We start from the raw sequence: 7,016 nt of genomic DNA, 5'->3' as shown, positions 1-7,016 counted from the left end.
ACGAGAGAAAGTTAGCGCTAGCTACAAAGATAAGAGGATTGTGTGGGTGTAAAAGACGAATAGAGATCATACTTCACTATAAAAAGCGAATTCGGATATTTGCAGAATTTATCATAGTGTTTTAAACCGACGCATGTGTGAATATATATAACGGTGATACACATGGTGTGGTTATGAACATGTTATACTACATATAATATATTTTATCTCTACTCTTATAAAAAACAGAGTTGTTGATGATGGTGTGCCTGCCATCCTGCAATATAGGCCGTCCGATTTATATCTGTCGGATAGGAAGGAAACTATGGTAATTTCGAAAAAAGATACCCACACCCCTCTCCATATTTGCAAATTAGGCACCTTGATCATGTTGATGTTCTGTGGAACGCATGGGCATCTTGCTAGTACTACGTATAATACATAGAACATTGATTATAATTTGGGCTAATGTGTGGCTTTTGCAGCTCTGGTCTAAATACTTGTCATAATGTAGGGGGCGGGGCACTATACTTTGTGTGATAAACACGATGTACGTATGGAACATGGTTTAGATTATGAATATATAGTTAGTACATCAAATGTACTATTATTTGGAATCAACATCAAGTGTATTCAAAAAATAGAATTCGAGTTCATGTAGTACACATAGTTCATATCTATCTCTATAGTAATCATGTGGTGTGTTATTAAGGTAATACACGAATGATGGTTGAAGTTGGCAACAATCATGATTGTAGATTCTTATTGAAATAGAGAAACGAATTCAAATTTAGTTCGAATTGCAGCGGTAGTATAGACATTTGGAATGCACTAAAATGTTGGTATGAGTAGGTTACATGCATTATACAGCAAGCGAAAAAATTTAATTGGACATAACATGGATTCATACTCCCTCCTTCCATCTATATAGGGTGTAATGAGTTTTTAGAGACCGCCTTTGACTATTGACAAGATTAATAGTACATGACATGCATAATGTGAAAATTATATCATTGAAAGAACCTTTCACAGACGAATTTAACGGTGTGCTTTGTGTAAGTTGCATGTCATATATTATTGCTTTAATATTTGGTCAGAGTTAGCATCGAAAAACGCATTAGGCCCTATATAGATGGAAGGAGGGAGTAGCTTTGAATAGAATTTGTATAGTAAAACGGGGCAAGACTCTCTCTTTGTGTGGTGTGAATAGTTTTATTTTTTTCGTTTTCTTTTTGGTTGAGGGAAGTGCGAATTGATTTGGTACATACAAGTACAATATTACTACACATTAGGCTTGTCCCTAAAATTCAACCCGCGCCTTGTTATATCCCGAAAATTCAGATATCGTGCTCCCAAAACTGGCGCCTTCACAACCCGCGCCTTGCTATCCCGAAATTACAACGCGCGTGAAAAATCCCTCCAGCTGCCAAATCCCGACACGTGAAATCCCCCTTCTAACCTTGAGCCGAAAGGGCCGCTAGTTCAAATCGGTGGGGGGTACTTTTGTAACACACCCTACATTTTGGACAAGCGCGTCCCTAAGTCATGGTTCACCCCCTCCCACCGCCCCCTTTTCGCCATTCAAAATCCCAGGCTGCCATAACCTCTCCGCTCCAGCCGCGAAACCCCACCCTCCTTCGTCCGCCACCTCACCGCTGCCCAGCCGGAGCTTCTTCCCCAACGACGTCGTCCACCGCAACAGCTCGACGTCCCTCGTCCACCTCCCCGGATGAGGATCCGTTGTCCATCTCGTCGTCCCGCCGGTTCAGCCGCCCCGTCCTCCACATCCAAGGAGCTGCTCCGACGATCGTCTCGTCTATCGCGGATGCTCCATCCCCACAGCGCCGCCTTAACCTGCTCCACCGGAACCGCAACATCCTCACCGACTCCTCGGACGAAGCCGAGGCCTACTCGGCGCCACCAAAGAGGTTGTACACTCATCGCATCACACCTTCTCCTTAACTCGACCTCCCGGTGCCGACGGTGCTCCATCCTGCACCCCCATGGAGCGGCTACCTTGAAGCCGGCGCCGCGGGCAACATCTCCACGGCGGCTCTCCCCTAGTGCGAGGCCCCTTCGGCAGCGGCGGCCATACCAGTCGGATCTGCTGCTGCTGCTCCGGCTCTCGCTCGGTCGCTCGTGCTGCTGTTGCTGCTCCGGCTCTTGCTCGATTGCTCGCTCGCCCAGCTGTTGCTGCTCCGGCTCTCGCTCGCGCTGCTGCTGCTACTCTCCCCATCGCTCGTGCAGCTGCTCTGCTCTGATTTAGCTACACTTCAGTCGACTGAATCGACTTTTGGGTCAGTCAATTTTGAGGGGGTTGGGGGGGGGGGGGCTCGCCGGTGTTAAGGAAGAACCACCCGCAGCGGGGACGGGGGCTCGCCGGAGAGGTACCCCAATATCTATCTTAGGGTTCAAGGTGGGGGCGGGGGGCCTAGAGGGTTGGCCGGGGTGGCGGCGGACCGGCGGCGGGGAGTTGTTTCGGGCCGGCGAGGCGGCGCTGGGGCCGGCGGCGAGGCCGGTGGTGGCTGGCGGCTCAGGGGGGTGCAGGTTGAAGATGAACTGCAGGCCCTCCCTAAACTACATGTCAAGTGCCTCTCTGCTACCATTGCGTTCAGTTTCGACAGTAACATTCAGATTCCACAGTAAATTTCAGTTTCGATAGTTTCAGAGTCAACAGTTTTTACCTCATCTGTTGTAGTCAGGTGGTTTTTGGTGATGTAAATTTTATATCTATTTTACATCATCTATTGGACTCCAAGTCAGGTCCAAATTAATGTTCAAACTTGAGTTCTAAATTAGTTGTGGGGCACATATCGAGGAAGCAATGAATAGTATCTCTGTCTAATATCTGGTTCACCTAGGGTATGCCTATGTTGTTCATCTTGGGTGGGAAACTAATAGTAAAGCAATCATCATCTGTCTTTTTATTAAATTAAAGCAATCATCAGCCTGCTATCATTTTTTTGGATCCATCCACTGGTTGTTACCATCACTCTAAATTTCTGCATGCTCTCCTTACATAATCTCACCATATTTTTTTCGTATGCATGTCAGATATTGTACACAGTCATGCTGAACATGTAGAGAAAAAGAGAATAGTTTTGCGCGGCAATACAATGTCATGCAGACATCGCTCCATGGTGGGTTCAATGGCAAACCCTCACCACCCCTCTCCAGATTGTAATCCAGAGGAAGATATCTGTTCTAAGGCGGATTCAGACGCTGCTGACCACTCCTATTTACCCCCAAGGTGTTTGCTCTACCTTTCCATGATGATGTTAGTCATATCATGCATATGTTGCCTTGCAGTGCCTACTTTTGACATCATATATGTCATCTGCTTAGTTTAAACATGTTCTGTAATGCCACCTGTTTAGTTTCTATATCATATATGGGAATTATGCTGTCTCATGTCTTTTAGCCAGCCATAATATATGTGAAATGTGCAATGCCATCCTGTTTAACCAGGTATCATATATTTGAATGATGTACATTTCCATTTGTCGACAATGTTTGTACATTAAACTACTCTTCCTGTGAATCAGCCATTTGGGTGGGAGATGGAAAAATCTGGAGTGAAAACAAGGCCTTCAGAGCAGACAGTGCTACCTGTCGAAGCAGATCTCTTGTTGGGTCCCGATAGCTCCTCAGAGATGGATTCAGAGACAGATGGCCAGTCCTATTCCCCCACCGAGGTGTATGCTCTAACTTGGCACGGCTATACTGCTCATATCATGCATATGGTGTCTTGCATTGCATGGTTTAGACATCGTATACACAATATTCAACACCATGTTCTTATCATATCGAATGCCCTCTGTTTAGCATATAAATCACATATGTGAATTAAATGATGCGATCCTGATTACTTAGATAACATGTAGGTGAATTATGTCATGCGATCCTGTTTAGATATTCATCATATCTTTGAATTATGTTATGCTATGCTATCCAGTTTAGATAGACATCATATATGTGAAATTATGTCATGCTATCCGTTTTAGTTAAACAATATACATGTCAACTATTTCATGTCCTCTTTTTTCCACACTATCTATTGCATCTGTCTCTCATACAATGTCTGTACATTCAACTATGTTTCCTGTTTATCAGCCATTTGAATTGGAGCGGGTGATGCCAGTATCTAGCGGACTAAAAACACGGTCTTCAAATAAAACAGTGCTACCTCTTGGTGGAGATAGCACCCCGGTTGTACATGCACGAGAACCAGCCCTACCACACATAACCCAAACTCTTGCAGATTGTACCCCTACTGCGATGGACAGAGAACCAGCTTCACCCAATCTAACCCCAACCCCAGCAGATAGTAACCCAGTTCCTGTTGACACAGCACCATCTCCACCACAGAGCTCCCAAACAAGAGCAGTTAGTAAGGCAGCTCCAGTGCCCAAAGGGCCAGTACTACCACGGCGAACCCCAACTCCACCAGTTAGTACGCCTATTCCTGTGGAGGAAGCACAACCAGCTAGTCGTAGTTTAGCATCTATCGCATTTGATGTTGTTAAATCGTATGTGCGTATCTTCCCATCTTGGAAATATTATACTGAAGATGAAGGAAAATGCCAGTTGCAGGTGTTTGTCCAGGAGTTATGTGTAAGTAATGTTATTCATGGCAATTACTTTGCTTTGTCGCATACATCCTATCTCCACGATGGTTATAATACAGCAAATTTTCCCATTTTTCTCTATAGAGAAGGACCGATTTGGAAACTCGGGATGAGGTAACCTGTGCTAATACCTCTGCTATCTTCAAGAATGCTTGGCGGCAGTATCGGAATTACCTGAAGAAAACGTACTTCACCGGCAAAGAAACTCATCAAATTCCCTTACGTTCTCCTGAGACACATTTACTGGACGATGACTGGGAACGCCTTGTTTTGTACCGGTCCCGAACCAAGAATGTGGTAAGGTCTATGAGCTCATTTTCTATTTTAAGTACTATATTCTTGCGTCTTACTGTACTATGTTCATGTAGAACAAGTGCCTAAACCTGAAGAACAACTGTTCTAATTTAAGATTCCATTGCTATCATAGTTCAAAAAAGCGCTAGGTGTTAATTGTGCGTTTTGCCACCACCTTGCGCTTTACTGACCAAAGCGCATGCTTATGCGTAGTTATGCATAGATTAAGCGTAGTTATGCGCAATGCGTTTTGCCAACGCCTAGAGCCTAGGCGCGCTTAAGCGCTCGCTTAGGCGCGCCTTTTTTAACTATGATTGCTTTGCTCTTGTATCACTGTATTTACTCATACAAACTTATTTTTAAATTGAAGGATCCAATCGAAACTCCAATGGCACAGTAGGTATGTTCACGCATGTTTCTTTAACAGGTTTGCTCTTATCAATAGCTTTGTTGATTTCAATTTCAATTGTGTATACAGTTGACTTCTCATATCATGCACATTACTAGCATCACAACAGAGCCAATAGTGTTGTTGTACATGTAGACCCGTGGTACCCATCTGAAATCTTGTTGTGCCGTGTAGTTTCCCACGCTTTGTATTCTTTCACTGCTGCTTTGTCTTGAAGTGATATGATTTGAACCGTGTCTCTATTTTGATTTGGCAAGGCAATGCAGTGACCATAGGACATAGATATATGTTTGTTTGATGCTTTTATATGTACTAGTACTTGGCAATAGAATACTTGGTAGTTTAATCCTGTCCACCTTACTAATGAACTGGTTCACCGAAATGAGTTTCATATACTAGTACATGCTAAACCTGTTATGTGTCTGCTTGTTTCTTCTTTTAGAATGCTGACAGAATATTGGGGAAGGGTGCCTTATTAAGAAATGGTAAAGGAAGTAATGCAGATAAGGTTCAGGATAGTGACACATCCTTGTTGGTCTCCAACAAAGCTGATAAAACATCTAAGGAAGACTATCTTGAGGACAGTGAGACAACCCCAAAGTCCTGTCTTGGTTTAGTGTTCGAGTTACTGGCCACTACTGCTTGCACAAGCTATTCAAACTCACTCTCTGAATTAGTTCGGTTTCTTGAGTCTCAACTACAAGCTGAAAGACATCAATCAGCTGTGCTGCGACAAGAAGCGGAAGGACTGTGGAAGTCCCTGGAGCATTCAGATGCATACTTTCTAGTGCAACAGCAAGCGTTGGAGGATTTTAGCGCCAAACAGGACAAAGCTAATAAGCTTGCTAAGCTTATTGCCAGCATGGTGGATACCCAGGATAACATTTCTTGAGCTCTTCTAAAGTTGTTTCAGTTATGGTCTTGTTTTGCTGCCGCGTTTATTTGCATTGGTGGCCAATTTTGACGGCCAGTGTATGTAATATGCTGCTTTGTTCCCTATATTTGCACTGGTGGCGAACTTTGATGCCCAGTGGATGTAATATGTGTAATAGCGGTAATAGGCTAGCGTTAATTGCTTGCTTATTTATTTCCTTATTGTCTTGTTTAGTTGTTTGCTTGTAGTCAATGCAGTTCTTTTTCTGTGCTTTTCTAGTGGCCACAATAGCCTATTTTTGGTAACTAGGCCAAAATAATCATGGCAACACACAAACTGTTGTAACCATGGGCCTCCTGCGGGCCGTATGATCCATGGGCCTTTTATGGGCCGTAGGATCCATTGGCCTTCTATACGGGCCTTAGGATCCATGGGCCTTCTATGGGCCGTACGATCCATGGGCCTTCTACTGGCCGTATGACCCATGGGCCTCATACGGGCCGTAGGATCAAGGGGCCTTCTACGGGGCGTATCATCATTTCGCCAATCATGGGTCGTACTATTCGTGGACCATAACGGGCCGTTAATAGGCCGTATTTGATAACTCTATGAAAACAACCCAACGGGTTTTTTTGACATGAAAACGGCCCAACGTATTAACGGTCCACAAACGGGCCGACTGTAACGAGGAGCTGAATTTGGCCCACAAGCAGAAAATGACAGTAACGGGCCGTATGTAACCGAATGCTGCAAATGAGCCCAAGAATAAATGGGCCCTAAGAAGGCCGAAAGATAACTTGGGCTGGAAACGGCCCAATGGAATAACAGGCTG

This window comes from Aegilops tauschii, chromosome 5 (genome assembly GCF_002575655.3).
Source record: "Aegilops tauschii subsp. strangulata cultivar AL8/78 chromosome 5, Aet v6.0, whole genome shotgun sequence".
Lineage (NCBI taxonomy): Eukaryota > Viridiplantae > Streptophyta > Magnoliopsida > Poales > Poaceae > Aegilops > Aegilops tauschii.
The sequence above is the reverse complement of the archived record's forward strand: the minus strand, read 5'-3'. Positions refer to the sequence as shown.